We start from the raw sequence: 24,521 nt of genomic DNA on the forward strand, positions 1-24,521 counted from the left end.
TAATTTAGCCGTGTTTTCATCTCACAACTGTACTGTAATTACTGTTGTTAACTGCCAACGGTAAACAAACAAGAGGTAAATACAATGCAAGCCAAGATCAGGGCAACAAACCATGAATCGGGGAGTTCTCGTAAACAAGGCTGACCGTCTCTGATTCGGACAAGGAAGAGGGGGATTTATGGGCAGGACAGAGAAGGAGAAGCTTCAGATTTGGCCTCAACCAGGTTGAGCGTCCAAGACTCTGAAGGAGAGTATATTTTATGCACACACGGAGTTGGTACAAACAGAGGCATAGAATCAAAAGCAGGTGAAGTATTGGTACCGCTTTATAAATCCTTATAAATCTCGCTTTATAAATATCCAGTTTTGGTCACCACATTACAAAAAAAGATGTGGAGACTTTGGAAAAAGTCCAGAGAAGAGCAACTAAGGTGATCAAATGCCTGGAGACTAAAACATACGAAGAACTTGGGACTTGGGTTTGGCTAATCTAAAGAAAAGAAGGAATAGAGTTGACATGATAGCAGTCTTCCAGTATTGGAGGGGCTGCCACAAAAAAAGACGGGGGGCTCAACTTATTTTCCAAAGCACCAGAAGGCAAAAGAAGAAGCAACGAATGGAAATCACGGAGAAAAGCAACCTGGAATTACAGAGAAGCTTCCTAACAGTGAGGACAATTAACCAGTGGAACTGCTTGCCACCATAAGTTGTGGGTTTTCAAGAAGAGACCAGATAGCCATTTGTCTGAAATGGTCCAGGGTCTCCTGCTGGAGCAAGGGGCTGGACTGGACAACCTCCGAGGTCCCTCCCAACTCTTTCATTCTGGTAGACGTGTGGATTAATTGCAGACTGACATCTGCCAAAGCTTGGGAGAATCACGGTTTCCTCCAGGCACCAAAACGTTGCCAGGTACCCTTGTTCCCTCTTCTCTAGCCAGTATAAATTGTTCACACACGCGTTTCTCAGCTGGGTTAGTGTGACCTTGACTGGGGCTCATCCTTAATTCCGCTTTGTGACCAACAGATAAACGCACCCACCCCCCCACCCCCGGCAGGGTGCAGGAATCTTCCAAAAAAAACCAAGTGTGTAATCCTAACACAGCTACAAAAAGCAGCACCTAGTAACACCAGCACAAAATCAGCAGTCAGAATAAAGCCATCCAGCACCTTAAATGAAAATCAAAAGCAATGGCAAAATAAACCAGCGCAATAGGTCAAAGTGCATGGAAACGGTCCTTAAAACGCCTTGAGAGGAAAGGAGGAATTCCCACAAAGCTGGTCCTGAGGAGATTGTAACGTGGTGCCAACCTCTTTCCCTTCCTTCCTCTTTCCCTTCCTTCTTCCTCTCCTCCCTCCCTCAGTCCCTTCCTCCCTTCCTCTTTTTTCCTTCACTTCCTTTCCTTTTTTCCTTCCTTCCTTCCCTATCTTCCTCTTCTTAAAAACTTCCAGTGTTGGAGCACCCACAACCTCTGGTGGCAGGCTGTTCCACTGATTGATTGTTTTAACTGTCAGGAAGTTCCTCCTTAGTGCCAGGTTGCTTCTCTCCTGGGTTAGTTTCCATCCGTGGCTTCTCGTCCTGCCTTCTGGTGCTTTGGAAAATAAGTCCACCCCCCTCTTCTTTGGGGGCAACCCCCCAAATATTGGAAGACTGCTATCCTGTCACCCCCCAGTCCTTCTTTTCATTAAAATAGACGTACTCAATTCGTGCAACCGTTCTTTGTATGTTTTAGCCTCCATACGCCTCACCCTACATCGCAATCTCTCTTGAGTACTCCAAGGTGCCTCGAAAAATATCTGGAAATTGCAAAGTGTTGAGTCCAAAGTCTCAAAGACAAGAAACACCAAACTTGGAGGATTCCAACCGTCAGAAGAAATTAAATTTGGGGATTGGAATATAACTGCTGTGAGGAGGAGGAAAGATGAGACGGAGAAGTCGAGGGTGGAGACAGGATTTCACCTAGGCAAGGCTGCCACCTCCTGAGCGAGCCCCATAACGACACGAGGCTCGCCGACCCCTACCATGAAAAGCCTCTCTCCCAACGCACCAGAGAAGGCACAACAGCTATTATTTGAAGACTACAGAGGAACAGAGTTCAAAGGGACCTTGGAGGTCTTCTACTCCAACCCACTGCTCAAGCAGGAGACCCTAGACCATTTCAACCACCAAGCAATCAATCAGTGGAAGGGACCTTGGAGATCTTCTAGTCCAACCCCCTACTCCATTTCAGACAAATGGCTGTCCAGTCTCTTCTTAAAAGCCTCCAGTGATGGAGCATTCACAACTTCTGGAGGCAGGTTGTTCCACTGGTTAATTGTCCTCAGTGTCAGGAAGTTTCTCCTTAATTCCAGGTTGCTTCTCTCCTTGGGTTAGTTTCCACGCGTTGTTTCTTGTCTTGCCCTTTGGAGCACAGGTTGACCCCTCTGGAAGCAAGAACGTAAGAAACAGGGGGCTATCTTGACCTCTGGCGGGCAGAGAAGACCACCAGATCTTCTCCTGCTCATCCTCCTCGTCTTCTCTGCAAACCCCTCTCCCTCCTAGCACTGATGATGTTCCCCAGTTGGGTCATGAAACGTCTGCAAGGAAACCACCAGGCTCAGACAGCATCAAGGACCCCATAGTCTTCCTCCTCCTCCTCTTCCTCCTCCCGCCTGTCCCCTCAGCCGGCTTCACTAATACAAGCTAGGTTGGTGGGGGGTGCGAAGGCAGATGACGAAAGCCGCAGCCCTCACCCCTCTTATCATTCTGCAGACGGCCTGTGCACAGCACACCGCTGCTGCGGGACTCAGCCACTGTGATTTTACAGTGCAGTGCTGTATTTTAATAGTCAATTGAGGCGGCGATTAAAATTCAGCTTTACGCGTTAAAAAATCCCTACTGCGGATGTAGGAACATGAGACGCCGCTGTACTACACAGCAGAAGACCTGGAAAAGTCTTTCAAGGCTGTTTCCCCCCCCCAAGCCACCCCCCTCCTGCCTTCCTGCCTGTGTCTTTGCGAGGCCCCCGGTTTCTTTCCTGTAATTGCTACAGCCCCCAGCCCCACCCACCCCCAAAAAAGGGTAACCTGCAAAAATCTCCGTTCTGCAAAATTATAAAACTCTTTCGTGCAGGACTCGTTCTGGATTCCCCCCCCCAAAAAAAAAGAGGGTTAATAATTTATTCTGCTGGCAGAGGAGGAGGAGGGGTGCTAAAGAGATTAGGGAGTGTTTTAAATTTGCAAGGGAGAAAAAATTGGGGGTGTTTCCCCCTTCACACTGCACCAGCACGCTGTTCCTCTTTCTCGGTGTTAACAGGGAGACTTTCTCACTTTTCATGTCATAAAAGGAGGGGGCTGGAGGGTCCAGAGACTGCTCAGGGCCTCTCCGGTGGGGGGTCCCAAGACCTGCTTTGCCCCTTAAAAGAGGCGGCCAGATTTGGGCAGCCCCAAAGCAGCCACCACACCATGCTTGGAATAAATTGTGTTGTCTAGTCACTCATTTCTGGAGCACGTGGATGAAAACTGGAGGCTTTTAAGGAGAGACTGGACAGCCACTTGTCCAGAATTGTGTAGGGTTTCCTGCCTGAGCAGGGGGTTGGGCTAGATGACCTCCAAGGTCCCCTTTCAGCCCTATGATTCTATTAAAATCAATGGAATGGCTTGCCTCTAGAAATTGGGGCGCTCCATCGCGGGAGGCTTTTAAGAAGAGACTGGACCGCCATTTGTCCAGAATGGTAGAGAGTCCCCAGCCTGAGCAGGGCGTTGGGCTAGAAGACCTCCGAGGTCCAGTTTACTTCAGAAGAAATCTAAGGGAAGCTGAACAGAAAAAAAACTAATATTTAGGCAGCTCAAGTGTCTCCAATAATCCTCTTCTCGGTGGCAAAAGGCTTAGACAAACATAGAAAGAGAGGTGAGCTTTTCAGATCGTCTATTAATTAAGCGTGGATGTTCTCCCAGTGGGGGAATAACAACATTTATAATATTTTTGAGTGGCCACGAAAGAGCACAACAGCTCTTTGCCTGATCTTCCCATTCCGTCTCCAGACTAGGGGTGGGGGTCCATAATTCAAAAAAGGGACGTGGGCACGCAGCTGAGTCATAAAAGGGCTGAGTTTGAAGACCCCTGGCCTAGGCCTTCCTGACTGAGCAAGGGGTTGGACTAGAAGACCTCCAAGGCCCCTTCCAACTTTGCTATTCTGTTATTCGCCTCAAGAGGCACGGACCCCTGGGGAATTTGAAGCCCACCCCCCACTTAAACCTGCCAAGTTGGAGAGGAACTATCCTCTTGCAAAGCCTTGGGGGAGAGGAGATTCTCTTTCCCCCCCCACCCCATGGGCACGGTCCAGCTGCCGCCTGCAAATCACCCTCCAGCTGCCACCACCCCCTCAGCATCCCCCCCTGCCCGTAATGCAGGTGCCAAGCAGACGCGAGACCCCTGGCTCCCAAGGCTGGCACCTGCAAGGGGAACACGCCGGGAAGGGGAGGGGGGAAAAAAGCTCTTTAATTATCATTCCAGGCCACATCCTTGTCTGTTCTCGTTTCAGGCGCCGCAGCTGTTGGCACGCGTTCTTTTTTTCTTTTCTTTTTTTAATTTCTCTCTCCCCCCCCCCCCGGCCCCCAAAACGCCAATGTGCTTATCTGGAGGAGAAGCTGGTCTTCCTGGGCAAAATTGACTTGTGGGAGATGGGGGGGGGTGTTGGGAGGGGGGGGTGAGGGAAGAAACGTTGCGCCAGGGCGGAAAAAAAGGAACAGCTGAGCAAATGCAGATTGGGAAGGCCGTTTGCTCTTGTTAATTGTCTGATCCGTCTGACTTCTCGGGTAAATAAAACATTTTGCGGGGAAGCAGAAGAAGGGAGGGGGTGGAAATCGGACCCCCCCTCCCCTCTGGCCGAATTGCTTTGCACAGACAAGCTTTGCGCTGCGTCCCCAGTTCCTTTTGTTCTTCCCGCTGCCCTCCTTGGCGTCGCCAAAACGCATCGCCGGAATCAATAAAGATTTATTCCAGCTTGCCTTTGTGCCGCCATGGCTCTCCCTTCCGGCAGCCGGGATCTTCGGGTGGATGTTGGCGAGGTGGGTTGGAATGGAGATGGCCTGGGCCCTGAGACGGAGCGAGGATGGAGAGCCGACGGAAGGTCCTTGGGCCCGTGAGAGGCCGCCAAGAACAGTCAGTCGGAAAGGAGCTGGAAAGGGACCTTGGAGGTCTTCTAGTCCAGCCCCCTGCTCGACGCAGGAAGCCCTAGACCATTTCAATGAATGAATGAATGAATGAACGAACGAACGAATCAGTCAGAGCTGGAAGGAACCTTGGAGGTCTTCTAGTCCAGCCCCCTGCTTGACGCAGGATTTGTTGAGACATTCTTATATTGCCTGTCCAACCAACGTCCCTTGGAAGACTTCCAGCAAAATGGAACAGTGCAATTCATGAGGCAGGCTGTTCCAAAGGTCAACAGCTCTTATTATCAGGACATTCCATGGAGTATCTAACCTGAATCGACGTCAAGGAACTACCTTGACATCTGGGCCCAAAATTCCTGTTGTTAAGTGAGACACTTCCTAAGAGCGTTTTGCCCCCCATTTGATGATCTTTCTTGCCACCGTTGTTAAGTTAGTCACACGGTCCTTAAGTGAATCTAGCTTTCCCCTTGGCTTGGCTTGGCAGAAGGCCACAAAAAGGGATCACACTGCCCCAGAACAATGAGACCGTCATAAATATGAGTCAGTTGCCCAAGCATCCAAATTTTGACCACCTGACCTTGGGGATGCTGGGACAGTCGTTAAGTGCGAAAAACGGCCTTAAGTCGCTTTTTCCGTGCCGTTGTAACTTTGAACAGTCACTAAATGAAGTGTCGTAAGTCAGGGACTACCTGTACCGGATAGGCTGGGGAAGGCCTGTGTGCCAAAGAAAAATGACACCAAACATGATGATAACAAACCATCCACATTCACTCCTTTCCCTCTAGTCAGCTTCACCCCTGCATCCAGAATTGCAAAGAAAATGGATTTTTAAATATGTGTGTGTGTGTGTGTATGTATATGTACATATGTGTGTGTGCGTGTGTGTATAAATAAATATATAAATAAATAAATAAAATAAACACAACAACAGAAGACCTGGTCACCTGCCGGCTTTTCTCAATCCACCCCAGGTGAGAAACGGGAGTTCATTCAAATCCTTGCAAAAATATTTATAGCCAATGCCAGGATCCCACTCCTCCCTCTTGCAGCTGCTCTTCCCCCGCCCCCACAAAAAAGCTGCATTTTTGCAGCTCGAATTGCATTCGATTAACCTGGCAATCGTCCCAGCTGCATTTCAGCAGCAGCCCAGTAATTAGAAACTGCAGCTTTTTTTTTTAAAGAGGAAAAAAAAATGAAAAAAAGAAAGAAAGCGGCTGCAGCAACCGAAAAAGGACTTTCACCTTGGAAGATCTCGGTTTGAGTTGATCGCTAATAATAGCGTCAGGGTTTCCTCAAATAACTGTGCTCATAAATACTTCAAGGAAAGCAACGACAGCAGAAAGCTGAGCTGGAGGTAAAAATTTAAATTTCAAAGCCGGGCAACGGCAGGAAGCAAGCTCCTGTCGCTTCCCCCCCCACCCAGGTTGGGGACATATTTTCGAGATGGGGAACAATCCTAAAGGGAAAAAAGACGGTGCTCCAAGATCCAGTGGGTCAAAAAGGACCTTGGGGGGTGGGGGTGGGGGGCTTCCTTCCTGGATGCAGGCAGTCCTCAGGTTACGGCCAAAACGGAGCTGAAAATTTCCCAGGCAGTTTGTTAAATGAGTTTCGCCCCAATTTCTGTGGCTCTGGTCTGTCAGGTGTCTGATCTTATCTATGTCAGAACCATAAAATCAATTTTGCGCACTGGGGTTTTTTTTGGGGGGGGGGGAAGATTCCTGCACCCTTGGCCGGGAGTGGGTGGGAATGGGGTTTATGAGGTGGTCTGAAAGCAGAATTAAGGATTAATTTAATTTTAATTTTAATTCCATTTATATTCCGCCCTTCTCCGAAGACTCAGGGCGGCTTACAAGCTTGGCAGTAGCCTTCATTCTATGTATATGCCTGCTTATTAGGGCTTTCACACACACCCCAAGCGGCATTATTACAAAGTCAGCTTAATTGCCCCCAACAATCTGGGTCAGTCAAGGTCACACTAACCCAGCTGAGAAATGTGTGTGTCAACAATTTATACTGGCTAGAGAAGAGGGAACAAGGGTACCTGGCAACGTTTTGGTGCCTGGAGGAAACCGTGATTCTCCCAAGCTTTGGCAGATGTCAGTCTGCAATTAATCCACGCGTCTACCAGAATAAAACAGTTGGGAGGGACCTCGGAGGTCATCCAGTCCAGCCCCTTGCTCCAGCAGGAGACCCTGGACCGTTCTGGACAAAGGGCTGTCCGGCCTCTTCTGGAAGGCCTCCAGTGATGGAGCAGCAGCCACAACCTCTGGAAGGAGACCGATCCACCGGCTCCACTTTCTACAGCGCAGAAAGCCTTTTCAACACAACTCCGACTGTGTTAGCGCCTGGCCATTTTTCTTCTCCTTTGTGAACTCAGCGTAATGGCTCGCAAAGGTTTAATCTAAGCAAGTGGCTAGAAACGATTTTCAATCTCACATGAAATGAAAAAAGCAATTCTTGGATTGGGCCAGCTGAAAAAAAGTACAAAATTGCCAGTAAAACCTTTCTAAGAATCAAAGGTGTCGTTTTGCCAGCGTGAGAGCCTGACAGCGAAAAGCCCTCCGGCAGGTGGGGAAAAAGATCGGGCTGTTGGTGCAATTAATCAAATAATTTTTTTATCGCCGCCCCCTAAAGCTTTCTGAAGAAGAAAAGCCGTCTTACAGGCAGTCCTCTACTTACGACCCACAAATTTCTGTTGCTAAATGAGGCGGTGGTTGAGTGAACGGTGGCCAATTTTACGACCGTTTTGGCCACGGTTCTTAAGTTAATCACTGCAGTTGTTAAATGAATCACTTGGCTATCCAGCAAATCCAGCTGAAACGGCTGGGAGTGACACAGTTGCCAGGTGAATTCTGCCCCCATTTTATGACCTTTCTTCCCACAGCTGTTAAGTGAATCGCTGGGGTTAAGTTAGTCACAGGGTCGTTAAGCGAATCCGGGTCCCCCCATTGACTCTGCTTGTCGGAAGGTCGCAAACAGGCGACCCTCGGGAGACTGCGACCGTCATAAATACGAGTCAGTTGCCAAGCGTCTGAGTTTTGATTAAGCGACCGCGGGAGGCAGGGGGGGGAAATGCTGCGACGGTCATAAGTGTGGAAAAAACAAAACGGTCATCGGTCTCTTTTTTTCAATGGTCACTAAATGATCTGTTGTAACTTGAGAACTACCGGTGGCCCGTTTTTCTTCTTTAACACCATTGTGACCCCTTGAAAGCACCATTTCAGTCTTGAAAACAGGAGCTGGAATCTTATTTTTTTTTCCCTTTCCTTGTGAAGCGCTTCCTATATTTAGGCAGGGGGTGGGGTGGGGGGCTCTTCGCCCACCCCAATCCTGGTCTCCCCCACACCCCTCCCCGATCTTTGCAAGTATATTTTTGGCGAGGTTTTCTTTTTTTATCCCCACACAGACATTACGCCCTGTCTTACCATATGCTATTTCTGCAAAGCTACTAAAAAGAGAGGGAGAGAGATGCAATGACGGAGCAGCCACAACGTCTAAAGGCGGCTATTCCTTCTCTCCCTCTGCTCCTTCCTTCCTTCCATCCATCCATCCAACCAACCAATCAGCCTTCTGTCTGTCGTGCATCTAACTATTCAGAGTCATAGAAACCTAAGCTTGGAAGGGGCCTTCGAGGTCTTCTAGCTCAACCCCTTCCTCAAGCAGGAGACACGAGGCCATCTCAGACAAAGGGCTGTCCGGTCTCTTCTTAAAAACCTCCGGTGACGAAGAAGCCGCAACTTCTGGTGCCCCCAATTTCCATTGCTAAACAAGTCACTTCTGAAGTGAGTTTTCCCCCATTGAACAACTTTTCCTGGCCACGGCTGTCAAGTGAATCCAGCTTCCCCGTTGCCTTTGCTTGTCTGACGGTCGCAAAAGGGGACGGCGTGATCTTAGCACGCTGCGACCGTCGTAAATAGGAGTTGGTTGCTGAGCGTATCAGTTCTGATCACGAGACCACGGGGATGCTGCAACCTTGTCTGAAAAACGGCCCAAAGTCCCTTTTTTCAACGCCGTTATAACTCTGAACAAGCTGTTGTAAATCAGGGACCAACTTATATGTAGGAATCAACGAAATTCTGACCCACAATTCCAATTTCAGAGCAATGAAACCCCCCCCCCAAATTCTGCTGTCCTCAAAGTCACTGTGGTTTCTCCCCCCCCACCCACTTTTTTTTTCACCAAGACCTTCACGGTCCAACTGGCCACTGCGAGGCAGATAAAAAGTCACATTTCTGCAAAGACGGTGACATTTGCAGCCTAACCTTTCCAGCGGGTGACTTCTTTTGACCTCCACCCAAATGAAGCCTTCAGCCAGCGAAGCAAGGAGAAGCCCAAAAATGTCTTTTTCAGAGATGGGGGGAAAGAGACGGAGAAGAGAGAGAGAGAGGAGGGGGGGGGAGAGTTAGAAGACAGGGAGACGGCTGTTAAGTCGAGGAGGTTTACCTGTTAAAAGGTGAGACTTTGAATCCTTTGCCGGGCAAAGAGTTTGGATTTCAAGGGAAAAGCAAGCGGTCCCGACGGGCGCCACAAGGCCAGGAGAGGGGGAGAGAGAAAAAGGAGGAGAGGAGGGGAGAGCAGAAGGGAGGAACAAGATAAGAGGTTTAGGGGGGGTCCTTTGCTTCTTATTAAAGCCATTTCTCAAGCTGACAGGAAGCCAGAAGGGGGGGGGAAACTGGGAGGAGGAGGAAGAGGAGGAGGAAGTGAGGGAGGGAGGGAGGGAGGAGGAGGAGGAAGAGGGGGGGAAAGAGGAGCCCTTCCTCCAGGCTCAGATGCGAAGCGCGCTGCCTCTCCATTGATCTCCCTCCCGGCTGCTGTGATTGGCTGGGCCATGGGATCCTTTGATCGGGCGCCTTCTAATTAAATTGAAATGGACGGAGCCATTCCTGCCACTGCAGGGCTATTTTTAAGAAGGCTGAGCGCAGCAGGATTCCCACACAGCACCTCCAGCTGCCCACAGAAGCTGGAGAAGAACAAGCAACAGCCCCCTCCAAGATCACCTAAACGGCGTTCCCTCAACGCAGGGGCCTTCGAACCCGGCCCTTTTATGACTTGTGGACTTCAACTCCCAGAATTCCTCAGCCAGGCACATTCTGCAGTGCAACGGTCGCTAAACCAACGGTCGTTAAATCGAGGACTTCCTGCACGGAGAGCCAAGAGCAGGAAGAGAGGTTCATGAGGACCCCCCTTTTTTTTCTTCAAACCCCCCCCCCAAGCTTTAGAGATTCTGCTTCAGCAGAGAAGGGAGTATTGAACTAAAAACAGTTGATCTTATTTTCCTCCCCCCCCAACCCAAAAGGAGGGTGGGGGGAGAAATAAAAACTTTTCATTTAATACAGTGACATTCCCAACTCCCAAGTTTATGATTCAATTACGAAAACACAAAGGAAGGAAGAGAAAGGCCAGCCCATTTGTTAGGGGCTCTGACAGGTAACTCTGGTTTAAAAATAAAACTGCTGATCTCGCCTTTCTCGGCCCCTTCCCTTCGCCTCGATCGGAGATCCTGGGATCCAGCCAAGCCTAACGCCCAGCAAGGGCAGCTGCTTCGGATGCTAAATCCCGGAGGATTTGGGAACCCCCCCCCCAAAGGGAAACTCGATTCCCTCTTGAACGGCTGAGGCCATCAGATGTCAGATATTGGGGAAGGGGCTGGGATGCTCTCCGCAGAATTGCCCACTGCCTCATCTCTGACACAAGGACACAAATGCAGTAAATTCATTTTCATGGAATCACTGGGCCAGAGGGGACCTTGGAGGTCTTCTAGTCCAACCCCCTGCCCAAGCCAGAGACCTTTACTATTCTGGACAAATGGCTGTCCAGTTTCTTCTGGAAGACCTCCAGCAGAGGCCTTCCTCCATTTTCCTTCCTTTTTTATTTATTTATTTATTTATTTATTTATTTATTTATTTATTTATTTATTTATTGATGGGATTTATATCCCGCCCTATCTCCTGAAGGACTCAGGGCGGCTCACAATAAAACATATAATAAGTACATAAATCAAGATAAAATGAAAATTGAGAACATCAGTGCAATAAAAATTAGAGAATTTTAAAATGAATTAAAAATACTAAATATAAATTAATTGAAATGCCTGTCAGTCTAGGTCAGCTTGGTGGAACAGGTGTGTTTTGAGGCCGCGGCGAAAGGATTGGAGGTTTTGGGCTATCCGAAGCTCAGGGGGGAGCTGATTCCATAGGGTTGGTGCTCCCACAGAGAAGGCCCTCCCCCTGGGGGTCGCCAGCCGACATTGCCTAGCTGACGGTACCCTGAGGAGGCCTTCTCTGTGTGAGCGTACTGGACGATGGGAATTTGTTCCCGGCAGCAGATGGTCCTGCAAGTATCCCGGACCTAAGCCATGTAGGGCTTTAAAGGTAAGTACCAGCACCTTAAATCTCACCCGGAGGGCAACTGGTAGCCAATGCAGCTCACGCAGGAGGGGTGTAATATGGGAGTATCGGGAAGCTCCCATCACAACCCGTGCAGCTGCATTCTGCACCAGCTGAAGCCTCCGGGTGGTCTTCAAGGGCAGCCCCATGTAGAGAGCATTACAGTAATCAATACGGGAGGTAACGAGTGCGTGGGTGACTGTACGTAGGGCATCTCGGTCCAAAAAGGGGCGCAATTGGTATATAAGACGAATCTGGGCAAATGCCCCCCTAGCCACGGTTCCAATGTGATCTTCAAAACTGAGTCGTGAATCTAGGAGGACGCCCAGATTGCGTGCTTTATCAATGGGAGGTAACATCTCTCCTCCTATAGTCAGAGATGGAACCTCTTGGACTAAACGAGATGACGGTATGTACAGCCACTCAGTCTTGGCCGGGTTGAGTCGAAGCCTGTTTTCTCCCATCCAAATCTGTACCGCTTCCAGACAACGGGACATCACATCAAGGGCATCACTGGGTTGGTTCGGGGTGGAGATGAATAGCTGGGTATCATCAGCATATTGATGATATTTCACCCCGAAGCTACGGATGATCTCTCCCAGCGGCTTCATATAGATGTTGAACAGGAGGGGCGAGAGCACCGAACCCTGAGGCACTCCACAATTAAGAGGCCTAGGGCTTGACCTCTGCCCTCCTGCCAACACCGTCTGCGAACGGTCCGAGAGGTAGGAGGAGAACCAACGCAGAACGGTGCCTCCCACTCCCAGCCCCTCAAGACGACGCAGTAAGATACCATGGTCGATGGTATCAAAAGCCGCTGATAGATCTAATAGGACCAGGACAGAAGAATAACCTCTATCTCGGGCCCGCCAGAGATCATTCACCAGCGCGACCAATGCCGTCTCCGTGCTGTGCCCCGGTCTGAAACCCGATTGGTACGGATCTAGATATTCAGCTTCCTCCAGGTTCAAAGGGAGCTGTCGCGCCACCACACTCTCAACGACCTTCGCAAGGAAGCGAAGGTTGGAGACAGGACGGAAGTTGTTTAAAACAGCTGGGTCCAGTGCCGGTTTCTTGAGGAGGGGCCTTACCACCGCCTCTTTCAAGGCAGCAGGGAAGTACCCTTCACTCAGTGAGGCATTGATAACTGCTAGGAGCCAGCCTCGTGTAACCTCCCGAGAAGCATAGACTAGCCAGGAGTTTTATTTATTTCCTCCCTCCCTCCCTCTTTTCCTCCCTCCCTCCCGCCTTTCCTTCCTTCCTTCCTTCTCTTCTCTTGATGGAGCATCCACAATTTCCACAGCAGAGGTTTGGGACCCTAAAAAGATGCTTTAAAAGTCTGTAATTATCAAATTATTAAATATTAAAAGGTTCAGTGAATAACAGCAGTGCCATTATTTATCCTGCCCCTAGCATTTTGCAAGATAAGAAGCCTCACAGTAGAGTAGTTCAAAAGTTCAATAGATCTATACTTTATCTGCAAGTTTTCAGATCATTTTTTAACTGAAGCCCAATAAATCTCGGGTCTGAATTATTGATTGTGCTTTAGATTGGACGGTAATTTATCTGGTCCTTGACACGGTAGATTTCCAGAAACGCTGGCGTATCAATTGATTTGTGCAATGTATTATAATAATAATATTTTAGCATATTATACAGCATTTTTTGTCTTCAAGGACAAGGAACTCACACGTCCCCTTGCTTACAAGAAGTAAGTAGGTTTAAACCAATTTATTTCCTCCCACGATTCTCTGGAATTTCTACTTCTCGTTAATACAGGACAATTTAGACAACAGGTTTTGCCCACACGAGCAGATAAAAGTCCCTTACTCAGAGCTAGAACTAACTCAGGTTTCCATCCTAACCAGCATCCATCCTCACAGAGACTGGACATCTTTTCAATCTGGAAATTCAAATTTTTCCTTTCACGCAAAACTGTCTCTCTGTTTTTCTATTTTCAGCACCTGGTAAGCATTAAGGTCAGTGACACTCAAGGGAGGCTGGACTGAGTTCCTTTGTGGCAACCGTGGGATACTAGGCTGGTTCCTCTTTTGACTCCGCCCTGCCCAGGTTCTGCCATTCCTTCTCGTATTACCTCATACAACGGACAATCCTGGAATGGGATTCGCACTTCCCGTGGCGTCTGCCGGGTCTTTGTTATCCTCCCCTCAGTGTGACTGTGGGGTCCCACGTCTCAAACCGCAGACCGCATCGTGATAAAAGCTGAGGGCATATACCGGTCCAGTATCTTGATTTTTTGTAAAAAAAATATAAACAGTGCTGAGCTTCAACATAGCCTGGACGTTTGAACACAGATCTTTTTTAATGCTGATATTTTATTGGGTTCCACCAATCTAGTTGAAATGTTAATTTATATTACTAGTCCATGTGTGGTGTGTTGTATGCTAAATTAATTAAACCTCTTCCACCTCCATGTTCTCCAATATGAATTGACACGATCTGATCGGCATCAATCACACCAACGGGGGTCCTACACCCTCCAGAACACCAATGTTGAGGCCGAGAGCCCCCGAAAGGCTGGATTTGGCTAAGCACTTCACACACACACCCCAAAAAAGGTGTACAAAATGCAAAGCACGCTGGTGGTGCTCGCCTTCTGTTAGCGAGGCATCTTGACAAAACAACGCACAACCTACAAGGGCCCCAAAGGAGAAATTAAGGCAGCGTGAATTTCCCTCCATCAGCTCAACTGGGATTGCCGCTTGGATCCTACGCTGAGAGAAATTGCTCCCGTCTCCTACACAGCCATCCTACATCCTCATTATATAATATTAGAGAGGAAGGAACGCCAGTTCTTGTTTCGTTGGGTTTTAAAAGTAAGTTTCTTAGCATTGCAAGCCATCATGAAGTGCAAACTGACTTAAGCATGCTGGCTAAAGAGATGTCTATGTATGTGTGTGTATGATAGATAGATGGATGGACAGATAGAGAGATAGGATGCCGGATGGATGGATGGATAAACTGACCCACTGCAACGGGCAGAAGGTGCTCTCAAAATGCTTGTGTTGCACCAACTGCAAGTAGCCCAAACCACTTGTCCGGCTGCCCAGAGGACGCACGGAGCACAGCTCCCACTGACCATTAATTATCTCCTAAGGGCTGCCTTCAAAATGCTCTCTCGTTTAGGCTACCCCATTTTAATGCTGCATTAGTAAAGAAAATTGGGGGGTTTTTTGGTTTCCTTCATATTGATACTCGAGGCAAATGCTCTGAGTTTATTAGCCGAATGAATCTCGCTCTTATGACATTTTCAACCTTACAGCTATGGACTCACCGGGTCCTTTTTGGTGCAAACGAGAACGATCGTGCTGTGACTTGGCATGCGACGCAAACCCACAACTCCCAAGCTCTCTTCCCAATTTTGCCACCAGCTCCCAGGGACAGCAGCTCATTATATATCTAGCAGCCACAAATGGTCAGAGCTAGCAAAGAGATGACTTGCCCTGACTGTACCAGTTGCCGTGAAGATTTGGGGAGTGGGGGAATACAGACAGAATAACAGAGTCGGAAGGGACCCTGGAGGTCTTCTAGTCCAACCCCCTGCCCAAGCAGGAACCCCTATATCATTTCAGACAAAGGATTGTCCAATCATCTTGTCTGAAATGGTTAGGGTTAGGGCTATATCTTATCTGAAATGGCATAGGGTTTCCTGCCTGAGCAGGGGGCTGGACTAGAAGACCTCCAAGGTCCCTTCCAATTCTATTTCTATTTCTATTTCTATTTACTTCTAGTTCTACATCTTCTATTCTATTCTATTCTATTCTATTCTATTCTATTCTATTCTATTCTATTCTTCTATTCTATTCTGCATTTCTATATTTCGGTTCTATTTCGTATTTCATTCTGCATTTGTATTCTATATTTCCATTCCATTCTAAAGTTATGCAAAGGGTGGGGGGGATAGGCTGGTATTAATTACCACTGTGTGTGTGATTCAGTAGCCATGCTCCCTCCACGCACCTTTTCAAAGCCTTCAGCACAACACTGCGCTTCTCAGTTGTCTATAAACATGCATGGGCTTATTGCGGCTAAGAATGGGTCGAAGATCCCATCATCTACCAAAACGGACGGCCCGGCTGCTTCCAAGTGTTTGGAAATACTCAAAACTCTGCTGCAAACTTTCAAAGAATTCTTAGCTGGGGAGAAGAAAAAAAAAAGATCTACTTTTACCACCTTCCATTATTGATTTCGCTCGCCTTCCCACACAGTTATTTGAAGGATGGATGGATGAGACTTAGAGACAATCTGCGTTTATTTTTTACAGGAAAGCTTTTAATGCTGTCCTGTTAGCAACAACTTAGAAAAAGAAAAACACTTTTTAAAAGGCTCCACCACACCGAAGCTTCCTAGCTGCTGTTGTGTGTAACTCTTTAAGGGCCAGGCTGCTCAGAATCACGCTTAGCCAGGCGCTTTTACCATCACTGACGTAACACCGAGGGGGTTTTAAATGTTAAAAAAAAACCCCACTAATTTCTACCCTGAAAGCCTCAGGTGTTTGACAAAGGCTGGGAAAGGAACAAAAACCAGCTCCCATCCACTTATTAGTAGTAAAAGCAGTAGCCAATCTGAAGCGTCTCAAGTAACGGCAAATGAAATGCAAATTTTCAAAGACTCGAAGCTTCTAAGCAGGTTAATAGGAAGGGTTGGTTGGCTCTTTGGAAGTTGAATTTGTTGAATTGATCAAGTATCGGTTTAACAACTGAGCCGATCATTTCCGGATCCGGCTTTTAAAGTATTTCAGTCCTGTTTATTAAGGGACTGTACTTATAAGAGTTACACTCCCTTTAACAGCCAGTTTTTAATATGGATATTATTACATTAATAATACTGAGGTTTTTTAACTTAAAAGTTAAATTTAAGTTGAAAAACTTCACAATATTGAGTTTGTAAGTTAAGTTTTTAATATTACACTACAGCGAGCTTATTTACAAAGTTTGGAAGTTTCTAACATTTTTAACATCGATTCTGTGCTCCTGAACCAAAACAGACAAATCAGGGGTTAAGTGAAGGGAGAGAAAAAGGAGAGAATTCGGGTTAGAGACCAAGAAAACTCTGAAGATTGACTTCAAAATGCCACCAGGGGTAATACAGGTAGCCCTTGAACTGGTCAAATATTTGATCATTTTCAGAAACTGAGAATAACTAGGTAGGAAACGCTCCTGAGCTTCTCAAGAGGGGCCAGAAATTTTCAGCAACATCTTGTCTTATTTTCTATTTAAATCTCAGCATGATGAAACTCTTCTCCTTCCAAGAACTTCCAAAAACTCAAGCATTCAACCCAAACTGTCATTTAGGATCATAATCAACCCTCCCCCCCCTCTCCCCCTCTCTCTCTCTCTCTCTCTCTCTCTCACACACACACACACACACACTCAAAACAAAGCAAAACAAAAAAGCCATCAACAGCAGCTCCAAAGGATGGAAGTTGATTTCAGCATTCATTTAGCAGCTTCAGCTGTGTGCAATTATAACTTTGATATTAAATGTTAGAGGATAAAATAATGAGGCACTTAAAAAATAATCTGTGCTCCACCGGGCTGTGTTCGGCAGAGATTCGGCCAGATAATTTGTTAAGGCAAAATTAGGCTTTCTATTAAAGTCACAGCCGCAGTCCTCACTTAGCGGACACTTTTGGAAGCGTCAGCGGCTTTTTCCTCAAAACGCGGCAGCTTCGCAAACGGGGAAAGAATCAGTCAGGGATCCTAAAACACAAGGGTGTCCCCCAGGCTGCGAATTTAAAAAAAAAAAAAACCACAATGGGCTTTTTAGCTCTCAACTTCACACAAAAAACCCTACAATGAGATTTATTGTTTCTATTGCTTAGTGTTGTTTCCTCAACTTTGGCAACTTAGTAATAACCAAACAACAGGGTTGGAAGTTGCAGGTCCTCTCGTCCAACCCCCTGCTCCAGCAAGAGACCCTAGGCCATTCCAGACAGGGGGTCTCCAGTCCTCTTCCTAAAAACCTCCAGGGATGGAGCACCCACATCCTCTGAAGGCCAGCCGTTCGACTGATGAATTGATCTGGGATTACAGAATAACAAAGTTGGAAGGGACCTTGGAGGTCCTCTAGTCCAACCCCCTGCTCGAGCAGGAGATCCCACCTAGGCCATTCCAGACAGGGGGCTGTCCCATCTCCGAATTGTTCCCTTGACAACTGTCTCGCTTAGCAAGAAAAAATTGGAGGGGGGGTTCAATTGTGGCCGTAACTTGAGGACTCCCTGTATACAAAATTCATTTTGCTCAAACCTCAATGTTCTGCCTCGAAGCCATCCCAAAGCTTTTGATACCGGCTTCGCTCGAGAGCCTGAACGTACGTGTGTGTGTGTGTGTGTGTGTGTGTGCATGGCACGTCAGGAAAGTAGGGCACGGCTGTGCCACACGGCCTGGGTTGAGCCGACAGGAAGGCCCTCTCTTTGGCCCGGAGGCTGTTCCCTTCCTGCCAAGGAAGAAGGCGTGGGTGGAGGACAGATTGCTTCGTCCCCAATTTTGGCAGCTCGCTGCAGTTCTCCGCAAGGTTGGGGGTGGGTGGGTGGAAAGTAACCCCCTTTTTCCAGGAGGAAGCACTGATGTATTTCAAAAGACCTGTGGGAAGCGGGGAATTCAGAGTTTGGCAAGATGGAAGACTCTCTCTCTCTCTCTCTCTCTCTCTCTCTGTGTGTGTGTGTGTGTGTGTGTGTGTGTGTGTGTGTGTTTTTACTGCCTTCACTCTTGGTCTGCGCGTGGAGGGGTGATGCCGGGGCAGAGACGGGGCAAATACAGCTTAGTCCTCGATTTACAATGGATCATTTCAGTGGCCAAAGAAAAAAGGTGACTTAAGGACCGGTTTTTCACCCTTACGACTGTCAGGGCATCCCCACGGCCAGGGGGGTCAAAATTCTGACGCTTGGCAGCTGACTCATATTTGTGACGGTCGCGGTGATCCCCACTGAAGACCCTCCGACAAGCAAAGTCAGTGAGGGAGAGAGAGAGAGACGTTCACAAGTGGGCTCCTAACTTAAGAACTGCCGTGGTCTGCTTTACAAGGGCGGCAAAAAGGAGGTTGTGAAAAGTCACTTAACAATGTTTCACTTAGCAGCAAAAATGCCGGGCTCCCTTGTGGACTAGCGGTATTCTATTAAACAGGGATGGATTTATTTATTTTTTTTGTATCTGGAATTCACTATTTTTCGAGAGGGTCCAATAAAAGGGGAGAGTAATTAAAGGAAGGGCACGTTCTCACACAATGTTTTACTGAAATTCAACTTGCAGAGGAGCGTGACATCAAAAACGAAGCTACTGGAAGTGGAAGTTATGTGTCAAAACACAGACCTGGTTGGCTGTTTTTGGCTCAGCTACGACTGCTAAAACGTAACTCGGGTAAGGGTTAAAAAAGAAAAAAAAAGAAAATAAAGGTTATTTAAGTATAAAGGTTGCACTCTTTTAACAAAGTGACAGTTTATAAATGTTTTGAAAACAACATGGCTAGGAAAAAAAATAACACAACAGATAAAAACTGGCACATTGTTAAACATCAAAAGAAAAACAATGAGAACTTTTATATTTTTAAAACCGAAATGAATCTTAATTAAAAAAAAATGAGACTAACAATATACAACATTTACAGGCAAACGAGTATTTTTCTATTTAGGGAAGTCAAAGAATGTTACAATTTAAGAAGGTGAAATGTTACAAGCTTACACACCAAAATAAATTAAAAAAAAATGAAAATTAAATTAAAAATGAAATGGTTACCAAGATAATGCAGGTCAGGGGGTCAAAGGTGAAGGGTCACACATTATTAAAAAGAAATCCAAAATGGCGGCTGCATCAAGATCTCTGCAAAACAAAGGAGCTACAATGAGTAAAAAACTAAGCAAATTGCACAGATTCAAATTTACTGAAAAATGAATCTAACACAATGCAATAAATTAACAGATATCAGCATATTCAATCACCTTCCACTTCAATAATCAGCAACTTAAGAAAAAAATAATGTAGGAAAGCTAATGGGGGAAACGATGAGAAAAATATACAGAAAATGATTTTGCTTTCTTTTGAATTAAAACTCTAGGGAAAATAATAATAATAATAATAATGCAATGCAGTCCGACTGGAACATGACTCAAAATACTCCATTTTTAAAATTGATTTTTTCATTTTAACCGTGCTGCAAAATAAACACCGGTAAATCATGTACAGGTAAAGTCCTCAATTTGGGACCACGACTGAGCCCCAAATTTCTGCTGCTAAGCGAGACACGTGTCAAGTGATTTTTGCCCCATTTTACGACCTTCCTGGCATAGTCATTAAGGGAATCACCGCAGTGGTTAAGTCACCCGGTTGTTAAGTGAACCCCATTGACTTTGCTGGTCAGACGGTCGCAAAAGGGGGATCACGGGACCCCGGATCCTGCGACCGTCGTAAATATGAGTCAGTTGCCAAGTGTCTGAATTTTGATCCACGTGACTGCGGGGAATGCTGCAACGGTCGTAAGAGTGAAGAATGGTCGTTAAATCGCATTTTTAAGTGCCGTTGTAACTTTGAACGGTCCCTAAATGAACTGTTGTAAGTCAAGGACTGCCTGTGTTTAGAATTTGGGCCCAACCCTCACAAATGTTGAGCAATTTGCCTTTGTTTCATAAACAACGATACACAAGTCATTCAAGTCCACAAAACAAGCCAGAAGTAAACTAACTAGGTTGTGGCCTAACGCCCCGGTGCAAATTCAGCCCCGCCGGAGCAGTTTTTTTCTCCCTTTAAAAAGAAATTGAGTATCCAGCGGTTATTTGATCGGGCTGCTTTCAATACAGCCAACGTTATCAATGCCAACATAAATTATAAATTAGCGCTTAAGCACCAATTTAACTCTACAATAAAATGGTCTTTAAAAATTGTGATCACTATTAAAGGATCTTAAGTGATTGAAAACCTAAGCGGAGCTGGTTGTGCGTCTCACAGGAGGAGGAGGAGACTGGGAAGGCCTTCGCTCGCTCTTCCCCCAACTTGCTGCCCTTTCTGGTCCAGAAAAGCCAAGCCTTGCGACTCGTTTCTCAGACTGGAGGAGAGGAAGAAAAGCAGCTAAAGCCAGATGATAAACCACGGTTGGGTTCAGACCTTTGGCAACTGGTTCACATTTACGACGGTCGCAGTGTCCTGGGGTCACGGGGTCCCTTTTTGTGACTTTCCACCCGGCAAGCTCAGTGGGGAAGCTGGGCGGTCCCTGATGCTGCAGTGGACCCTGTCCCGGGCAAAGGGGTTGGACTAGATGGCCTCTGAGGTTCCTTCCGGCTCCGATTCCGTGAACTGTGAATCAAAGCTCTGCCCGCCGGGTTGACAGCTTGCCAGTCAGGTGACGGACATCAAAGCACGTATGAGAGCATTTGATTTAGACGTTTTAGAAATCCCACTTTTTAGAAACCACACCCCCCCACACACACACATAAACGCATGGGCAAGAGGGCCCCCCCACCACGTCTCCTCTCTCCTTTTCTGGATCCTGTTTCAAGTGGGCAGCTGCACAAATTGAAATTCTGCCTTTAATGAGGGGCACGTACCATCTCCAAACCATCACGAATTACCTTACCCCTGCAGCCCTACGTCCCCCCCGCCTTGATCTGCTTTATAAAACCGTCTTTTAGGGCTGCGCCTTGCAAGGAGAGGTCATTGATGCAAGGAGGAAAAGCCCACCCCCGTTCTAATCACGGATGGATTATCGTTACTCCGCTTTTACATTTCTTGTGGCAATTACTAGATCGGCTCTCTTTTTTAAAAAAATAAAATAAAATAAAATAAAAAAATCCCGGTGCTCTTATTTTGCATTCTCTCCATCCGAGTCGCGTCTTTCAAAGGGTCCCATGGCCACCCACAGCCCTTCAATCAAATTCGGGGCAGGTCGCTTTGCAGCGCCGCTCCCCACCCCCCACCCCAAACCCACCGGAAAGAAAATGGGCTAATTTCTTGGAAATGCCCCTCTGCTCTCTAGCGAGACGGGCAGGAGGGGGATGGCAGGCTTCCCCCCTCCCCTTTCTGACAAGCCCCCCCACCCCCGGAAGAGGAATTTAAACCCTCCATCCTCTCATTTCTGCTCGTCTCATATTGCAGCTGTCGTGTGCATCCACGCTGAGAGGCAGGCGAGCCATTTTAAACGTTACAGAAAGGAAGAATCGATGCCCCATTGCTGTCAGGGTGAGCGGCCCGCAATCTTTCAAGAGCCGCTGCTGTTTGTATTGTTCCGGGCTCCGAAAAAGGGGAGCTCGGAAGAGCAAGGTCAGGCCGGCTTCAGACCACAGGCTGTGTCACCTTGGCCGGGCTGGTGGAGGGGGAGACGGCTCTCTCTCCCTCTTTCTCCCTCTATCTATCCATCCCTCTCTCGTCTCTCTCATTATCTATCATTTACCTATCATCTATCTAAGGCAGCTTCTGCGCTCAACTGGGATCTGCCTCAATGTACCTTAAACCTGCACTGTGGAAGGAAAGAGAGAGAGGTATTTTTTATGTGAGGCATTTTCAAAGATTGCACTTGTATTTCACTGCACGTTTTAGATGATTTTTACACGTTTACATCCACAGACGGGTGCTCGGCAATGGAGCCCAAAGTTTCTGCTGCAAGGCGAGGCACCGATGTGGGTTTTGCCCCGTTTCAGGACCTTTCTTGCCACAGTTGTTAAGTGAATCAACGGTCGCTAAATGAACTTTTGCAAGTCAAGGATTACCCGTACTTTGGCAAAACACAGAATGTGGCCGTACCAAGTGTGACACGGTTCTCCTCACTATGAGACTGATCATCCTAGATTGTTAGGTATATAATATTCAGAAGAGCCAGCACGGTGTAGATGGGAAGGCTCTGGACCAGCAGTGGGGGACCCGAGTTCTAATCTTCCTTTAGGTATGGAAGCCAACCGTGTGACCTTGGGCAAGCCATTCCTTCTCAGCCCAAACCAGCGTTGGGCCTTCTGACAAGCTGGCTGGAAAAACGAAGGACCCCGTCACGTCACGCTTAGGCAAGCTTTGCTGTGAGAACAAGGCGAGTGCAGCGGAAAGCGAGTGAGGCCTGCAATTAGGCAGGACAAACGCAGAATATTCAGCTTTACAGGAAAGGAGGGACGGAAGAACCGTGTTTGTAAACCTGCGCTGAAAACGTAGAGTCGTTCTACATGCGAGCTGCGGCTTTTGACATTAATTATGATCGCATTACCATGTTCTCTTCTGCAACGCTTTCAGATTGGATTTTGCTAGCCAAGTTCTGTAATCCTATTGATTTCACTTGTTTAGATGTTATTTTTACAGTCTTGTGGCTCTGCTGGTTTTAAATTATTTCGTGCCCGCCGGCATGCTTTTTACTCTAGCTTTGGTTTTCTCTGTATGATTGCATGCTACTGCTTTTTCCTGTTTGTTTATAAATATATTGTTTCTGAAGCCATCTTTCAACTGGCAATTGTGGTTCAACACAGGGAAGACGCCGCCCTAGGAGGCACTGGCCTTAAAAGGCGGCTTATCAATATTTGAAGAAAGAGGATGGCTACTGGAAGACAAAACCGTCTCAGAGATGTATATTAATTGGGCTTGGCTCAAGAGGAGGACGGCAGTGGCTTTTAGATGATGCTCTTACAAATGGAATCTGAATAATCAAGCCATCATCTATAAATAGCTTCGGGGAAGACAGCCAGGTTCATCAGCATGCACAGGGAACAGCCTCAGACAGACATGGATCTCTTGGTCAGCCATGGCTTATCGCCACAGTTGGGACAGAATTCCCATCTCTAGGCAAAGCATTGAGCGAGTCGCAGCCAATCTTTTTTTTTTGCCCTAGTTGTTAAGTGAGTCACTGAGGTTGTTAAGCAAATCAGGGGGTCATTAAATGGACTTGGCTTCCCCAAGCCAGCTGGGAAGATGGCAAATGGCCCACAGGTGTCCCCCCAAACGCTGCAAACATCCTAAATACATCCCGGCTACCAAGCAGCCAAATTTTGAGCGCAGGACTGGGGGGATGCTGTGGCGGTCGTAAGTGCGAGAATGGTCACAAGTCACTTCTCCAGTGCTGTTGCAAAATTCGAATGGCTGCTAAACAATGGCTGTAAGTCAAGGACCACCTATGGCCTACGTTTGCCCTGTTACTGATGTAAAAAAACCCAAATCTCATTTTGTAAAAGTTCATAAAAACTTTTAATTTTCCTCCATTTTATCTGGCGGTTCCTTGTGGTATGATAACTAGATTTGGGCTCTGCCGCTTGACCTCCTCTGTTTTGAACGGCCACAGCTGGTACAAACCCAGAGTTGTATTCCTTAACATACAGGTAGTCCTCGGCTTACGACCGTAATCGGCCCAAAATGTCCACTGCTAAGCAAGATGGTTGTTAAGTGAGTTTTGTCCCATTTTATGAATTTTTCTGCCACAGTTGTTAAGTCAATCGCTTCAGTTGTTAAGTTAGTCACACGGTTGTTAAGCGAATCTGGCTCCCCCACTGAGTTTGCCTGTCAGAAGGTCGCAAAAGGGGACGGCCTGACCCCCTGGACACGGCAACCGTCATAAACAGGAGCCAGTTGCCAAGCCTCCGAATTTTGATCGTGCAACCACTCGCAGCTGCAATGGTTGTAAGTGTGAAAAACGGTCCTGACTCAATTTTTTCAGGGCCATAGTAACTTCGAACAGTCACTAAACAAATGGTTATAAGTTGAGGACTACTAAACCTTTGCAAAGTATTGTATTTCCTCTCTTCTGTTTCCACACAATCCTATTTTTGTCTCACAGCTATCCTAACATGGAGGGAAATAAGTTTTGGATATCTTGTTGCCTCATTCTGTTACTTTTATATCTAAGGTAGCAATTATTTTGCATCGCAAGGAACCTGAGTGCTCTATTCTTAAAAAAAAAAAAATCCTCAGGTTTGAAAATTAATTACAACGGCCCCTACTTCTGTCCCTCACGCACATATCTCCAAAAATGCCAGCAGAAAGATTAAAAAAAAACCCAACCCGCAAATTGG

At 47.0% G+C, this 24,521-nt stretch overlaps 1 protein-coding gene across 3 annotated transcripts in view; it reads right to left on the reverse strand.

Annotated features, from left to right (window-relative positions):
* The window catches only part of LOC310648084 (calmodulin-binding transcription activator 2-like), a 135,900-nt gene that overhangs the window by 104,579 nt on the left and 6,800 nt on the right, over positions 1-24,521 (reverse strand). The window contains exons 2-4 of one of the 3 annotated variants that reach the window (XR_014494011.1): positions 19,291-19,374; positions 15,518-15,693; positions 13,187-13,784 (exon numbers count right to left, since the gene is read on the reverse strand). The exons of 1 other annotated variant lie outside the window; for it this stretch is intronic. The gene's annotated coding sequence lies outside the window, so the exon portion shown is untranslated. Of the gene's footprint in view, positions 1-13,186; positions 13,785-15,517; positions 15,694-18,919; positions 19,375-24,521 lie in introns of those variants that run through there. One more of the 3 variants, XR_014494012.1, reaches the window with a different exon arrangement.

This window comes from Vipera ursinii, assembly GCF_947247035.1.
Source record: "Vipera ursinii genome assembly, chromosome: 17".
NCBI classification, from domain to species: Eukaryota; Metazoa; Chordata; class Lepidosauria; order Squamata; family Viperidae; genus Vipera; species Vipera ursinii.